Source organism: Pinus tabuliformis, chromosome 8, assembly GCF_031772625.1.
Source record: "Pinus tabuliformis cultivar Carrire ecotype Pingquan chromosome 8, CPIR1, whole genome shotgun sequence".
NCBI classification, from domain to species: domain Eukaryota; kingdom Viridiplantae; phylum Streptophyta; class Pinopsida; order Pinales; family Pinaceae; genus Pinus; species Pinus tabuliformis.
The window spans coordinates 1,825,191,655-1,825,209,627 of NC_142294.1; the positions used below are offsets into that span (position 1 = coordinate 1,825,191,655).

At 36.8% G+C, this 17,973-nt stretch overlaps 1 pseudogene; it reads right to left on the bottom strand.

Moving 5' to 3' along the window:
- Nucleotides 1–16,255, bottom strand: part of LOC149243565 (protein ZINC INDUCED FACILITATOR 1-like) — a 115,380-nt pseudogene extending 99,125 nt beyond the window's left edge.
- Nucleotides 16,256–17,973: the final 1,718 nt, after the last annotated feature.

Sequence of the window (17,973 nt, forward strand, 5' to 3'; positions counted from 1 at the left end):
GCCTTAATGAATCCCACATCAATGACACGGAACGAAGCTAATGATTTTGATGGAGGTGAAAATGATCTGTGACATATGATTCAGGGTGGCGGTCATGAAAGGATGAAGGATAATGTATGGCAGTGGATGGGACACGGTTGACTTTTCTGAACGACTTCTCTTGAACATATGGCGACACTGATGCGATGGATTGGTAGCATTACCCAAAATATGGGTGGTATGGCGAGACCATGGATGTGACCGGTGAATGAAACAACCCAACCTGATTGTGGTACGGAGGAAAAGTGTCATGTTCAAGAGCGACTTGCTACCATCAAAGTTTTCTTTAGTTTCTCCCAATTTTTCCCCAGTCATTGCTGACCAGTACCTCTTTATTTTTGTCAAGCTTGAGGAGGATAACATATGCTTGTTCTATAACCTGCCCTTCGGGCAAGCCCATCGCTATGTTTTAACGAGCCTAGCGATAGTGAAACTCGTTCTCGTCTAAAGACAAGTTTGTCGCTATTTAATGATTTTAACGAGTCTAACGACAAAGATAACTCGGTCCTTTTCATTTTTAGAGAGTTTTAAAAGGTACATAAAGTTAACTCCCAAAGTCCTTTTTCGTCACCTAATCCCTTTAGTCCGAAAAAGTATAAAACAATACAGAAGGGATGAGTTTTCGATATTTTTAGCGAGCCGAACAAAACAAGCGCTCGATATTTTTGTGCAATAATCCCTTAGGTCCAAAAAGATTAAAATCTAGAGGAGGGATAGCTCTTCCGGTCGCTTTAACGAGCTGGAAGGCCAAAACTCGGCAATCTTTTCATATTTTACGAGTCAGATGAAAAGAGCTTAAAGAAGACTCGTCTTTTGAGGAACGAGTGATAAACAGGGTTAGCAGCTGATTCCAAGTACAGGTTGGAATTTTCCAATCACGGCAGTGTCACAAGGATGGCTAGGTGAAATCACTCTTCGCAGCTGTTCCTCAAAATGGGTAAACAATCATATGGAGGTGAACGATCGGCCAAATGAAAAGTGGAGGTGACGGTGCAAACACGACCAAGGCTTTAATGGCTGATAAAGTTACATTCACAGTGGTTATTTACCGGGTAGGTTCATTTTTTATTTTAAAATGAGCTTAAACGCTGGTGGAAACACTTTCTCATTGCTTATGTTTATTTTTTAGCGAGCATGAAGTCCGCGTTAAAACTGCTCGGTCTTATGTTTATTTTTTAACGAGCATGAACTATGTGCTAAAACTGCTCGGATCTTGCGTTTATTTTTTAACGAGCATGAACTGTGTGTTAAAACTGCTCGATGATAAGTTTGCATGCCCCCAGCATAACAACGCAAATCGAGGTGCATGCCCCCCAAGCTTCATTGCATTCAACTTGGTGGTTGGAATGAAGGTTTACCTTTGAGATTTAATGAGGTTTACCTTTGAGATTTCATTTTTTAATGAGGTTGAAAAAGAACTATCCTCATGATTCCTTGTTTCATTTTTTAACGAGGTTGACACGAGATTAGAACCGTCCTCGGAGCCCACTATATTTACAGTATTTCTATTAGGGCGATGATCCATGCTGACAAAATGTTTAGGAATCTTCCGAATCCATTAGATATAGAAGATTTCATATTGTAGGTTTCCACTGTGGTTACTTCCGCCAGATTACTCGCAGGCGGTAGGGCAAAAGTACCCATTAAGGCAGGGTCTTTTAGGAGACCTACTCCAATATTTTGAAGCGAATGATTGCTTCCATGGATCGTTGGAGTGCTTCCCGTAACTTGTGAACTGTCGGGGAGGAAAGTTTGTTGGTCGATGACTGTAATTCCTCCTTGAAAGGGAAATGCAATCTTCCTGAAGTAGGTCGACACGACTACGGCCATGGCATATATCCAGGGCCTTCCCAGTAGGATGTTGTAATTGAGGTTTCCATCGATTACTTCAACATCAAATTCTACTGTTTTGCCCCCCAGTTCAACTTGCAAGTTACTTAAAATCCCGTATGGAGTGTATGATCGTCCATCAAATGCTTTTAACATCGTTGACGATTTTGACAAGGGTGGTGAGCCTAAATTTTTCCAGCAACTCATCGACATAAGACATGTAGATGCCCCCTCATCAATAATTGTTCGATGAACAGTTTTGTTGAGGGCTTTCACTTGAATAAGGAAAGCTAGTTGAGCTGGTAACTGAGGGTCATATCCTTTATGATCAAAGGCCACAAGATTGGAATCCATTGGGCCAATCCCACCTATTGCTAATAATAAAGCTTGCTCTTGGGAGGGGCAATTTTGCGGTACCTCAAGTGTCGACATAGCGGATGGCGATTGGGCCAGGTCCTCTACTATATTATAATTCTATGCTACTTTGGCACGAGGATTAAATGTCGATTTGTGTACTACTCCCTTTGGCGACTTTATCATTGGTTCAGGAATGATGGGTGGCACAACTTCGATCAAAGTTGTCGTCGAACTACTAGGTTGTTCATTAGCCTTGTTATTCGACAGATGTGGATTCCCGTAATCTTTATTCCTTGTCAAAGCATTATTCTGCTGCTTTGAGGTAGACAACATAAGCACTTGGGATCAGGAAGCATTTTGATTAGCAACCAGTTTGGTTCCCGGGCTTGGAAATGGATCAGTCAAAACTGCTGGGGTTTTTGAACTCTTAAAGAGTTTCTTAACTTCAGCTATATGTGGACAATCTCTCGTCCAATGATCCTCATCGCATATATGACACCCCGCAGGGGGTTTCCTTTTTCTCCCTTTCTTTTTATTCTTGCCCCCTGGTTGCTTCAGTTGTTTGCCCTTGTCTGTCGACATGGCATTTACTTCCGAGGCAAGAAGTTCCTCATTTGCATTTTGACTAGAAATCTTACAGGCCTTTTTAGATTTAGCCTTTGTCGATTTCGTATCTGTTTTTCCAATCACGCCATCGCCGGCGTGAGAGTCATTGTTTGATTTAGGAGGAGGAGGAATTGAGAATTCCGGTCTAGGGGCGTCAGGTATTTTGTCGTAGAGCGTGCCAGACTGAGTATAGACCAAGTCTAGATATTGCGCACGAGCGATAACTTGCTCTTCCGTTATGACTCCTCCCTTTGCCACATCTTCCGTTATAGCGGGAAGTAACGACTTGATAAACCATTCAGCTAACAGCTGATCGGGAATGTATGTTTTTACCATCCTACGACGACGTCACCACTCATGTATATGATCAGATATGTGAGTGGCCGTTGTCTGTTTGAAGTTGGTTAGGATTTCTGTTCCCGTTTCATACCTTATCGGTAATTGAAAATGGGTTAAGAAAGTCGTGGCTAAGGTACTGAAATTGCTGAACGAAGCTCTAGGCAATTCAATATACCATTTTGCCGCTGGACCCGTTAACGTCCTTTGAAAAAGGCGAAGTCTTATCTAATCATCATTCAGGGTGTTTGATGAACACCACAGATGAAATGTCATCACATGATTTGACGGATCTTCACCTGGATTTCCATTAAATTTAGGAATATCTGACGGAAGTTTATGCGGAATCGTTGGCCACCAAGGGGCATAAGCAATTGGATCATTCGTCAGCCGGTTTAGATCTGGTAATTCTAGAGTTGCTACAAAGGTCAACTGTTGATTCAGGTTAGGCGAAGCATACCCAGGATAAGATGGAATCGCCTGAGCAGTGGGTCTTTGCATACCAGCATAATGTATTTGATGCTGGCAACTTTGACAAGGTTGATGGGCATAACCATTATAATATGGTTGTTTATTACCGCTTTGGAAATGCGACTGCCCATTACTTACAAAGACTTGTTGCTCAGGTCCTTGATATGATTGCTGGAATGGGGGTTGTTGAGTTTGAACCAGCTCTGGTTGTTGAACCATTTGCTGTTGACCAATACTGGATGATTGACCAAGATGAGGAGTCACAGTACTTGTTTGATCCCCAGCGGAGTCGCCAATTTGTTGTGGGGAAAAATGCCTATGCAGGACGATCCTATCCACCTAAGGTGTGACAGTGCCTTAGCAACAAACAGAGACAGCTATTCTAGTATTCTTCCTTTATGAATTAAGAATGAAGAGAGATGGATGGACTAACCGGTGTCTTCCGTTTGTCCCTCGATCCAGCTTCTCTTCTCTTGGAGAGTTCCCAGCTACTTGCCTTCTCGCTTGCCCAGCTTCAAGAGGTTTCTACAAGATCACAAGAAGAGAACACTACACAAGACATGGATTCATATTCATAACTAGTTCAGGATTAGAAATAAACTAAACATACTAATGCAATCATACATCAAAATACATCAGTATATAGGAGAAACCAAGATAGCTTTATTGATGAATAACAAGGTTCAGGAAGAGATACAACCCAGAGGGCTCCAATCCAGCATCTCCTTCCCAGCAAATGGAATTCCTATCTTCACCCCCTTCAAAGCATTAAGCACCCAATGATTCCAATCTCAAACCAACAACAATTCTTTGCAATAACAAAATTCCAGCCTCTAGATCTCATGGAGGAGAGATCCATATATAGATGTTTGGAGAGAGGATGAGTCAGCTTGAGATCTGACTAGTGTCCTCTCCCTCTGTCAGTTCTTGATTCCACTTGGAGGTTCTTGCTTCCACTTGGAGATTTGGAACCTCTTACTCATCACCAGTCGAATTCCCTTAGGCAAGTGTCATTTTGGAAGCTTCATGGGTTCTGACACCTTGAGAAATGAACTTGCCACATGTCCATTCTCGCTCAGCGCAGGTAGCCAGTGTTGCCTTTGACATTCAGCGCAGGTAACTAGTGTTGGCTTTGACATTCAGCGCAAACAGCGAGTGGAGCCACTGAAATGATCCTGAATTGACTTGTTTTTGAGCAGTTTCTGGTGGAGAACTTCTGTGAATTGCTGTGGTTTGTTAGCCTTGTTCCTATAGGGGTAGGAACAACATGTTTAGGGACTTTGGATCCCTTAGATTATGGACATTTCATGCTCAATGCTGTAAGGCACAAAAATGTCTATAACAACAGGGGTATGCAATTCCACACTTTGCTTTGGCTGAGGCTGTGACTCTGTTGACTCTCGATCTTCATTTCTTGTCTCTGTACCTCCTCTTTGTGATTCCTCAATTTGCACATCCTCTTTCTGCGCTTCTTCTGTTTGCTTTTCCTGTATTTGAGCTTCATTTGTTTGGACTTCCACTGTTAACACTCCCTGTGTTTGCATCTTCTTTGTTGGTACTTCCCGTGTTTGCACCTATGTCTGCATTTCTTGTGATTGCAGCGTCTCTACAAAGAACATGGAACCCTCTGAAAAGGTGTTTAATAGGGCTTCTAAATTGGCTAGTGTTGCTTTGACTTAAAACTGAAGATTGGTGTATAGAAGCAGTTTCCTGATCTTCTATATCGTGGTATGCCTGGTGCTTCTTTTAGACTGCTAAGAGCAAGGAGATATGGTAAGGCATTGTTCAAAACATACAAAACTAAACTCAAGATTCTAAGCATAAATATGTACCATGAGAAGACTATAGAAAACAAGGGAAGTTAATACATTTTAAATAGTAACTTCCAAACTTCAAAACTACTGTTAAACAAACTCTCTCTTTGCACAACCGTAACTTTTGCTGATCCTAAAGTAAAGCTTGAATGTGCATTCGTGGCATTCGTTGCTTTCAATGTTGATTCAAAATTTCAAATTCTTATAAAAACGTCGTGGAAGTGAAGAAAGATGTGATCTAGTATATTTAAATATAAAGATCTAAATTACGAGGATACGGATACAGACCTGCCATATTTTGAAAAGATGAGATCTAGGTAAAGGAGGGGAACACCAAGTACAAATAAAAAAAATATTTGTGACCCTGGCCCTGGCCATCAAAAAGGGTCTGAGCTTTGGGAGTTTGTTCAGCCTGCTAATACCAAAACCCCAGTTTCAAGATGGGTCCCTGCCCCGGATGACCATAGACAGCCTTCTCTTGCAGCTAGCATGGTCACTGTTTAGTATTTGCTATGCTTGTGCTTATACCCTTTGATGTTATGTTTTATGAACAATTTGTCTTTACACTATGATTGTGGGTGTTTTGGATTTAATCCAGCACATGTATTTTATTTTGCTACTCTATGCTTCTGGAGACTGCATGTTCAGCCTGTTCTTTGAATTAAAGCACTGTAAATATTATTTCTATCAATAGTCAAAGGAAGCTTTAATTCAAAAATCTACGCCAGCTATTTTGGGATCTGATTTAGAATGTTGGGACACATTTCATGGGGGGTGGGATCTGTTTTCTTCCCCGTGAGATCTGCCTCTACGATAGATCTTGGGGTAGTCCCGACAGATCTGGATCATATCAATGGATCTTGCACACAGGGATGACAAATTCGATAACCTAGATGATGATATAATTATGGCTTTAGAAATTTTGAAAGGTAAGAGGAATTAGCTGAAATTACATGTGAAGTCTGAGAATAAACAGTTGGAATGTTATAGGATTTTGCAGTCCATGATAGGGGAATCTGTTCCAGAATGAGAAGAAACAATATGGGTAGAAAATATTTTATTTGTTTATCATATAGAAATTGCCAAGGATGAGGTACAATGTTTAGATGGATTCTCAAACTATGAAGAAATGGAAATGTAGGCTTGATTGTCAATATTAGATGGAGGGGGTACACAAATGTCATGAATGGAGATCAGAGAATTTTATGCAGAAACAAATTTAATTGTATTATGATCCAAATTCATGTACATAAATGGAGTGGATTTATGTCACAGATCAGAAATAGAGACATCAAGCGTTATCCATAGCAGTTCAAAACTGAAACACCAGCCCAGTTTAGTTGACACGTCTTACAATATGTTAGGATTTGCACTAATTCAACAATAGACATATGTGACTGGACCCTGGTTTACTTAAAAGCCACTTCAAAAAAAAAATCTATGCAGTCACCCTTGTTCCATCTTTAGAAAGTCCATCAACAATCCTATTCCTGTCCCTGTGAATATGTGAGAAAATTGATAGGAGAGAATGAATAATATTATACAGTTATGTAATGTGAAATTACTCATTGTTAATTTCTTCCACAATCATTGAATAACTAGTAGGGAATCTCCAAGGATTTGAATGTTTCATGCATTAACGTCAACCTCATGAGTCAGTCTCAGGACCAATAGGAAAACCATTAATTCACAATAATTAATTGTTCCTTGGCCAATGCATATTTTAAATTAATTTTTGAAGCTATGCCCAAATATTTTAAAATACCAATGTTAATATATTTTGACTAATTCTTTGTGATGTTATGATTTGTGACGTTATGCATTATGACATTAGGGACAAAATTCATTTTATATGAAATTTGAGATTCCCATGTTTAGATTTATGCAACATGAATTACAATAAACTTAAACATGGGTTTCAAAACAACTTAGAATATTAGTAGGGTGTTTTTTTTAAGGTAAGCATTTTAATCAATATTGAGGGAAGATATAAAAGTATTCTAGGGAATAAAATTTTGGTTCATAAAATTGCTCTTATATGAAAATTATGAAGTTATAAAAATAGTTTTGGTATTTTTATAAAAATATATATAGTATAGCACTGGTCCATACAATTTGCACCTCAAACATACTCATTTTATGCTAGACACTACTATAATTTGAAAACTATTCCAAGAGTGAGAAGCTTTCTAGATAAACATTACAAATTTAATTCTATAAAAGTACTTGATTTTTGCAAAATCATTTATTAAAAGTCAATAAAAATTTGGACCAAATCTATGAAGACACTAAATATCACTGGCAAGTACCAATGGGACCCTTTCAATGAATTTAACCAATTGAAAAAAGAAACTTTATCTAGGAATTAATGGATTATGGAATTTATTTTACAATTTCTAATACACATATTGAATTGCTAAAATTAAAGGATTGGAGACTTTGCTTAGGGTGGTATTGAAACATACAGTTGAGAAGCACTCATCCTTAAAATGCGCTGGTCAATGCACATGTTTGCTTAATATATTTATAACAATTTAATGATTAACAATCACCAGAAATTAATAACAATAAAATAAAACCTACAAATAAGTTTGACTAATGAAACTAGTTCCATATCATTTCAATAAGTGGTCTTTTCATCGTATAATACCAAAAACTTAATCTTGACTTCGTCATACGCAAATTTTCTTGGTCTAGGCTTTATGAGTGGTTGGATGTGAAGCATTTTAATGCTCTAACCATAATCAAGCCATTCTTTTAAAAATTAATAACAAGTTAAAAGTGCCACATTATAAATTGACATATGGAAATTATGTTTTATGTAGTAATATCTTGGTTAAATTTAATATTTACATCAATTGTATAGATTTTTTTTATTATATATTGGTATGTATTAAAGAGAAGTCAATAATTAAATATTGATTGCAAAAGGATGTTTCTTTTTATGGGTACATGAAAAATTAGGAGTGTTAGATTTTAGGCTTCTGTGGGAGTTTTTTGATTCATGATCCGGATTAACCACAGTCTTCAGTTCATTCTGCCTTTTTAATTTTTTATTTAAAAAAAAAAAAAAAACGTTTCAAACCCCAAAGGGGGTCCATCATCAGGACAAATTAGAAAGAATAAGAATGAGAGATTATTGAGAGAGAAGAGAATTGCGACCTGAAAATAAATACAAGAACCCTAAATTCATAAATAAAGGCCGACATATGATTTTTAATTATTATTTTATATATTATTTTCCTATTTATTAGAACAGGTTTTTATTATTTTAAAAATTATGAACACATATTAAAATTTTTACTATAATTAAAATATTAATTATTAAAATTATGAACAAATATTAAAACCTTTACTATAATTAAATTACATTAATTAATATAACTAAATTATAATAATTATATTATTATAATTAATATATACAATATATATAAATTATAATTGATTTATATAATTATTCTCATTAATTTAATTGATTTATATATTTAATAAAAATTAATTACTATAATTTAATATAAATTAATTAATATAATTTATAAGATTTTATAAGACTTAATATAATTAATATAAATTAATTAATATGATTTATATAATTAATATAATTAATATAATCAATATAAATTAATTTATATTAATTTATATTAATATAATTAATATAATTATATAAATTTGCTTTTATTATTTTCCTTTTTATTAAATCAGGTTTTTATTATTTAAATTTATGAATAAATTTTTTTACCATAATTAAAATATATTAATTATTAAATTGTTAATAATAATTTGAATTAAATTATAGTTTTCATAAATACAGTGATTGATATAAAAATATATTATAATTGGGATATCATATTTTAAATAGGTTGCTATGATCATTTGATAATTTATGCATGAGTAAGTGAAGTGGAGTGGTCACTGGTCACAAGTTGTGATCACTTAAAAGTATCCTTGGGTTTTCTTTGAAAAAGGTTGGGATCTTTCTTTGGAGATAAACTTGAGCGATAGCAAGGATGTCACTATCTCTTTCTTGATAGGTGAGGTGTGGTAGGTGTTATAACCAATTTGATTCCTCTTGATAGTTTTTATGTAGCTAAAACAAAATTTTCCCTCATTTGCAAATAGAAGACAACTTCCTCGGATTGGGAAGTATGTTTTTGTTTGATATACATGACTTCCTTACTTAGAGTATTCTTCTTTATGCCCAATTCAATGCTCAATATATTATTGACTGCATGTTTAGATTCTTCCATTGCTAGGTCACGTGCCACATCATCTATAACTAGTTGATACACTAACATCATTACTTACTAGGATATTATCTATAAGTAAGTAATGTGGTGATGTTTCAAAGAGTTTCTTGGTTGGATGAACTCCTAGGAACTATTCATAGAACACTACATCTTGACGCACAATCACTTGCTTTGTAATGTATCTAATTATATATTTATTTATAATTGCTAATAAGAATATTTTAAAATTTTATCACTTTTGACATCAAAGTCCTTCATCTTTTACTAGCTTGTGAGCTTAAGTTCACCATTTGAATTTCTTATTCTTACTTGTCCACCTCTTTCGACATTTTTCCGCCTATGGCCTAAATACAATGCTACAATTATCATTTTAGGGAATATTCTGACAAGGGTCCAAAATGACACTTATGGAGATATTGGGGAAAAATATTACAGAATTATCAGAAGGGATAGCTTAGAATTTAAAACTTTTTGAAAAATATCAAATGTATGGATAATTTATACGATCTTTTCTTCTATGACAATATTATTGCAACATCTATGACAGTGAACTCTACCATATGCAATGATGATCATACAAATCACTTTGTGTACCCGATATTGTCACTTATAGCGTCATGTAGACGTAGTTTGAAATGAACGACTATAATTGGAAGCTACAGGAGTACAGTGAGTGGACGACTTTACTTGGTTGAAAGCATAATATATTAACTGTACCATGAGATGAATTTTGATTGTGATTATCCTACCCTTGTCTTGTTATTGCTTAGTTAAAAAAAAAAAAAAATAAATAAATAAATTTGGGCTGCAATGTTCCACAGATATAGTCCTTTAGTTATAACGGAATTCATGGTATAAATACCTTGGGAAAATTATAGCTTGCCCACCAGAAGGTTAGCAAGAGTTTCAGGAAGGGTTCTTAGGATATGTGTCGTCGTTTTTCTTTATGTTCTAAGGACTTCGGGATGAAGTCCATTGTTAAGAGGGGGTGTATGTAGTGCCCACTCTAGTTTTCTGACCCTAATATGACATTATCTTAGATACTTTATTCTAGGAGGACCTCAGGTTGAGGAACCGGGCACATGACACTATTATTAGTGATTGAGATATTCATGGTTGTGATGTTTATGAATGCTTTCCATTGATATCATGATAGCATGAATGGTTATGTATCTTATCTATCGGTATTTTGATGATTGCAACATTAAATAGTTAAGTTTGGTCTCTATTTGAATTTATGATGATGAGGGTAGTAAAGAATATGTATGCTCTCTACTAAAAGCATGATGATGATAAATTTGATGAATATGTATATTTCTAATGATGTTACGACGTTGAGAGCTTAATGAACATGTATGTTTCCATTGATGTTTAATGATGATAGCCATGATGGATGTGTCCCTTATGTTGACTACTTTCTTTAGTTCAGGCTTACAATGGACAATGATGTGAATGACTAGGAATTGTTAATGATGCTATTATGACAATGACTAACATTGAGAAACCTTGTTACTAATGATTATTGAGTATGGCAGGAAACCATCAGAGGCACTCGCATATGACAAGTTGATGACACTTGGTTTGATGAAAATTCATATTATTTTATCTTTGAAAGTCTAAGTCGATCTTGGAATCTGCCATATATGTTTAACTATATTCTGATGATATATTAATGGTTGCAGGCATAGATTAGTTGCTTGACCGAATGACTCACATATGGGTGATGGGGTTGTACAAGTGGATGGAACTACATGGGAGGGGTGGGACAGAGTCCCTGATCTCACCCACTAGCAGTCCCGCCGTGACTTGGGCTGGAAGGGTTAAAACATTTTCGCCTTGAAGATCACGATGCAATGAGGGCAGGTCCCAAAGTTGGGTCGCTCATGAGGAATTTACCGGGGGGCGCGCATCAAGGCGGATTCCTTGATCCCCGACACCATTAGTCTCACTATAGCAGGCAACATAGGAGATGATAGTGGTCTATGACGTTGCACTATACTCTCCCCTCGTAGTCACTGGATGCTTGAAGGGCAAGTGGTGTGGCACCCTTGGAACTTCAGGGGAATTTCTTGAAGGGCACGACCAACTTGGCACCCTTGGCATCACAAATAAACTACTAGGTGTGGCACCCTTGGAACTTCTAGGGAAGTTCTTGAAGGGCACAACCAAACTAGCACCCTTGGCATCACAAATAAACTATTAGGTGTGGCACCCTTGGAACTTCTAGGGAAGTTCTTGAAGGGCACAACCAAACTTGGCATCCTTGGAATAATTAAAAATAAATAATAATAAATAAATATAAGCAAGGAATGAAAACTAGGTAAATTTACATCAAGGGTAAATGATGATTAGAAACCAATGTAATTAAATCAAAAATAAAACTTGGAATAAGGAGGATCATAGGAAGAATTAAAATAGAGTACCTTAAAAACTCTACCCTTCCCATTTTGGAAAATACTAGGAAGATTATGTGGTTTAATTAGGAAAAAGGGGAAAGACAAACATAAGTGTAAGGATAAAGATTAATCCTAAACTAATTTAAACCTAATTAAGAAAAGAGGAAGGTGAATTAAAATGAGAATAATAAATTAAATTTAGAGAAATGTAGAGAAGCTCCATGTGTCAACAACCAACATAAGAATATCCATCTAAAAGATAACCTGAGTTAAATTAGAGAGTAGATTGGGGATAAAATCTTGACTCATTAATTGACTTCAAGTAATGAACACAAATTAAGGAATAAAAGGGGGGAATAAAGAGACAACTAGGAGAAGAAATAGGAATCTTGTTGAGGTGAGGAAAATATTAGTTTTAAATAAAAATTTAAGTAAATAATTTTGGGAGACCCTTGATGTGAGAATGACACATGGGTGGGTGAATAATCAAGCTATTGAATTATAAAAAAATAATTAATTATGCATGACATGACAAGTGTCACCTATGAGGACTCCTATAAAAGAAGGGGCAAGCCATGGGAGAAGGGACTTTTTTGGGGGAAAACCCTATTGTTGGATGGATGGGATGATGTCAGAGCAGTGATTACGAAGCTATAGTGAGTTTGGTGAGGTAGAGGATTTTAGAGAGGGGACTCTGGAGCCAAGGTGTGCTCTCCTCTACCAGCTAGTGCTTTCCTCCATTGTACAACCCCATTGTAGCTCGGGGGTCCGCGGGGAAGAAGAGTACCCAAGGAGTAGGATGGGAGGTTAGCCGGTGGTTTTCGCATTCGGATCAAGTGCGTCATCATTCACTCGCGGAGGTGGCCAGCTACAAGGGAATACCAGCAACAGCAGAGCAAGTGGAGTCTCGCCTTCTGGTGAACGGTACATATGTATTTCATTACGATTGATCTTAGTTAAAAGTATGAAAATGTTATGATATGTTTCCTCAAATGAGTGGCAGGAATGTGTGTGCTAAATAAATTTGAATTTCAATGCGTTTCTTTTCTGGTTGTATTTGTTGTTTAAAAAAAAATAAAAATGTATATAGTCTGGATATGGTCCTTACAATTGAGTTATTCCTTTCCTTTTGCTGAAGCTTTAAATGCAGCTTCTCTCATATCTGATGGGCCTCCTTTTCTCATCTCAAAGGCAGTTAAGATTTCGTGAAGTTGTGTCATAGTGATAGTCTATAGATCCTGTTTTTCTTCTATGGCAGATACTTTTGATTCAAATTTAGCAGGTAAGGATCTTAAAACTTTCTCAACTAAGGTAACTTCCTTTATTTCTTCACCTAGATTCTTCAAACAATTAACAACCTCATCTATACGTAAGAAGTAACTAGCTATACTTTCATCATTGTGCATCTTGAGAGTTTCATATTGAATTTTGAGAGTTTGCAATTTAGCATGTTTTCCTTGAGAGTCTCCTTCGTAGCTTAGAACGATTTTGTCCCATAATTCTTTGGCTGATTTGAGCTGCATAACTTTGAAAAAATCTGATTGTGACAGACTTCCCAATAATGTGTTGACAACCCTGGCATTGGTTTCATATTGCTTTTTACCCGCCGTATCTGTAGGAATTGCTGATGGAAATGTATATCCTCCTTCCATGATTTCCCAGAAATCTGTTCCAAGTGATTGTAGATAGGCTGTGGTTCCATGCATTAAACTTAAACCAGTATATCATAGATTTATTAGACAGTGTATTAAAAGTAGAATAAAGCATCACACATAAGCAACACACATGAACACCAAGATATAAGGTGGAAACCCAATGTGGGTGAAAACCACCTACTGCTGTCATCTCTGTGTTCTTTTAATAATAAGAAAATCTGTTTACAATCTTGTACTGGTGCAGAATTATACCAGTACGCAGGCTTCTACCTGTAGAAGGTTACAACCTTCTCTCATTCTCCAGCTTCTACTGGAAAGGAGCTACAACCCCCTTAACTCTTGTACCAGTCGATATGTTTACTAGTACGTAGGTGGCAACCTACAGAAGGCTACGACCTTCTTTCTTCCTCCAATGACCACATTTCATAAATTTTCAGACTGGATCCATCAACAACATCATAACTGCAATTCAATCATCAAATACATCTACATCAACCAATCACTGAGACTCAATCATCACTTTCTGAATCAACCATAACCGGATCAATCAATCACCTTGACAACCCATAGTTAAATCACAATCAATCTGATCATTCAGAATATTGTCACCAGAATATAGTAACCAGAACTAGAACCAAAACCTAGAACTCTGCAACAGCAAACAGAAACAACTGAAACATACTTTATAAGGTATACGCTACTTCCATTTGTCAAACCTGCGTGTATATGTACTTTCTCAAAGCCAACCAGTGTATACATCTGTAAATATTAATTCATAATTCTACAACTATTCTAAACTTCAATTATACCCATATCATAATATTTACAGAATAACACATGCGTTAGTATTCAGATCTAGACTATACATGATCAAACGACATAATGGTAATTCATTTCAAGCTTTAAGATCCCGATCTATCATTAGATCTTATCCTTCATCAACTGCTAAGGTTCATCCTTGGTTCAGATCAAGCACAACACCATAAGCCAATAACTTGCATACTAGATCTCACACTTCATCAGATATTCAATACTTGCACACCTGGCCTAATGATCTTCTCCTCCTTTTATAGTTTTAGGCCTTTCTCAATACCATGGACAAAAACCACTTAGGTCCAATACCTTGGACCAAATACCTAGGGTCAATACCTTGGACCAGATACCTTGGACCAATACCATGGATCAAAATACCATGGACCAAATACTTAGTTTTCCATGGTATACGCCCTTTTCCTTTCGTGAAAGTGCGTGTGTACATATATGCTACTCGTGGTCAGTAAACTTGCATGTATACGTAGCTTGGTCAAGGTGAACCTGTGTATACCTCTCTTTCTTCATTCTATGTAGTCTGATTTGTACTTCTTTGCTGTTAACCTACTGTACTGTGATATTTCATCTGAGTGAGTTGCCATCAAGGACAACACCTGTATCATAATGCCAACAGAAAATGATCAAGAAAATCAAAAGGAACCATCTCAGACTCCATCGAAAGTAAAATTTGTTCAAAAACACCATCTAGAAGAAACAATTATTGGGAATACAGATGATGGAATACAAACCCAAAGAAGGATGACTAATACACCAAGAAAATATAATGTTGCCCTATTATCTATGGTAGAACTAGAAAACATTGCTCAAGCTAGTAAGGACCCTCATTGGGTAGAAGAAATGGAAGAAGAAATGTTCCAAATAGAAAAGAATGAAACATGGGAACTTGAACCTTGTCCAAAAGATAAAAATATAATTGGAAATAAGTGGGTGTTCAAAAAAAAATGAATGAAAATGGGCAAATCATCAGAAATAAGGCAAGGCTTGTTTGTAAAGGTTATTCACAAATAGAAGGAATCGACTTTGAAGACACCTTTGCACTGGTAGCTCGTATGGAGGCTATAAGGATGTTTTTTTCATTTTCTTGTTCAAAAGGGTTCAAAGTTTATCAAATGGATGTGAAATCAACATTTCTAAATGGTGATCTAAAAGAAGAAGTTTACATGGAGAAACTAGAAGGGTTTGACCTAGCAGAAGGAAAAGACTTTGTATGCAAGTTGAAAAATGCGTTATATGGATTGAAACAAGTCCTAGACCTGGGTGTGCAAGATTGGATCATTATCTACAACAACAAGGATTCAAAAAGGGGGTGGTAGGAAGTAATCTCTACATGAAGATGGACAAGGATAAATCAATAGTCACTCTTTTTTTTTCCAAGGAAAAAGTCGTAATTTTATTAGTGAAAACAAAATTACATGTTGCATTTGCTGAGTATACATAGCATCATCTAGTCCATGACTCATGATAATTGGGAACAAACAGTGATCAAACTAATATACATTTGTGGAGAAAAGTTAGGCTTTTCTCCCTTTCTTTTTCTCTACCTTATGCCATTCCCCAAGGGACGACGCCGAAGAGACAAGCACAAGCTGATTTCCAGCTTCAGGTCTTGCATTGTCTTTGTCTGAATCTGAATTGTCAGATGAATGTGTATGCTTGTATCCACTAGTATCCATTGCGTATGGAATTTTTGCTGGTTGTATCTGTTCATTCTGAGATTCTGGTTCCTGTGTAGGGTCTTGTATGGATACCCGCTGTGTTTTTGGTTCCTATGTTTTTTGGTAGTTCTCCATATGAGTGTGTTCTTCCCCAGCTTCGTCCTCCTCCTCTTCAGGCTCGGGTGGGGCGAATTGCCAACTTTTGGTCTGTTTCCCACTCTTCTTCTTCCTTCTAGTGTCTTTCTTGGCTTCAGGGCACATGTTTTGAAGATGCCCTGTTTGCCTGCATATTATACATCTAAAATTTGTGTTCTCATAATCTAAAAGTTGTGTCCATTTCCATTGATTTTGGATGAGTTGAATGCGGTTCGATAAACCTTTGTTGAGATCTATGTCCACACATATACCAGTGTATGTGTAGATCCTTTCCTCCTATATTTGAGTATTTTTATTTATATATTTCCAAATGATGTTCCCAATACCTACAAGAACACGATCGTCCCAAAAATAGAGAGGGAGGTTGTGTAGCCAAACACAAACCGACATTATGGAAACAACCATGGTGTTTGCATCAAATTCTGGGAACCAAGGTATGATAAATAATCTTGTCGATCCCCAGAACCATGGTCCATCTTGTAGGATGTTCTCTTCCATCCAATGAAGGGAACTTTACAATGAAGTAACCTTTGGAGTAGAGGTGTATTTCACAATGCATTGTCCAATTGGTCAAAACCCAGTGAAATAGCTCAATTGGTTTTGGCCAGAAATAGTTGAAACGACATATAAGGGCTTGTGATTCAAATGAAGCACAATGCTCATCTGTTTCTGGGTTGTCTATAGTAAGTTTTGGAATGAGTTCAGTTGCTCCACTATGTACGGGCTAGGGGTAGTACCTGTTGATTTGGTTAATTTAGAAGTTGCGCTTTTTCCCCCTTGTAAGATGTTCTTGAAGGAGATACCTCCATTAATATGCTTATGTTTTGTTTCTGAGCTCTTCTAAGTATTGCTCCCATAACCTCCTCCTGCATTTTTTATTCTATTGGAGGTTGCAGCACCACCCCTTAGTCTCAAGTTGAGGATTATGGATGATGTTGATAGGATATGATAATACTTCAAGGATCGGTTATCCTGTAAAGCTCTGCCCCCAAATATTAGATTCTGCATATGTGCAGGGTATCTGACCTTTTGTGCAATGAAATGTTTCAGTTGCATCACTCTGCTTGTTATTTACCCAGACTAGTAAAGAAATCCCAGCAATGGTTTTTATAAATATTTGAAATCTGAGAGGAATTACCAGGTTCCAGAGTTGAAGCTATAATTTGTATTTAAGGAATAGCTTTATTACTGATATCCTCTTTTGCATAGTACTCTTTTTGGTGTGATATACATCACAGGTCGAGGCAGGGGGCACCCCATCCAAGCCACATCGCAGCACATGGGTCGGTTCCCTCTTGGGGTGGTGTTGGAGAAGAGATCCAATGGCATGGGGAATTTCCTCTGTATTCCTCTCAGTCCAATAATTTCTGAGCCCGGAGTACCCAGTAGAGATGCACTCCCATATACATCACTGACATGGGGCATGTTAGGTCCTATAGGATTTCTGACCTCCTCACTCTAGGAATTTTGTATGTTTTCCACTATGTGCGCTCCCAAATAAGCCTTCCCATATATTCAACAATAGGATCTACACCGAGGTCGTCGAGGCAGTGGGGTTCCAGGGCTTTGTTCTCTGGTGA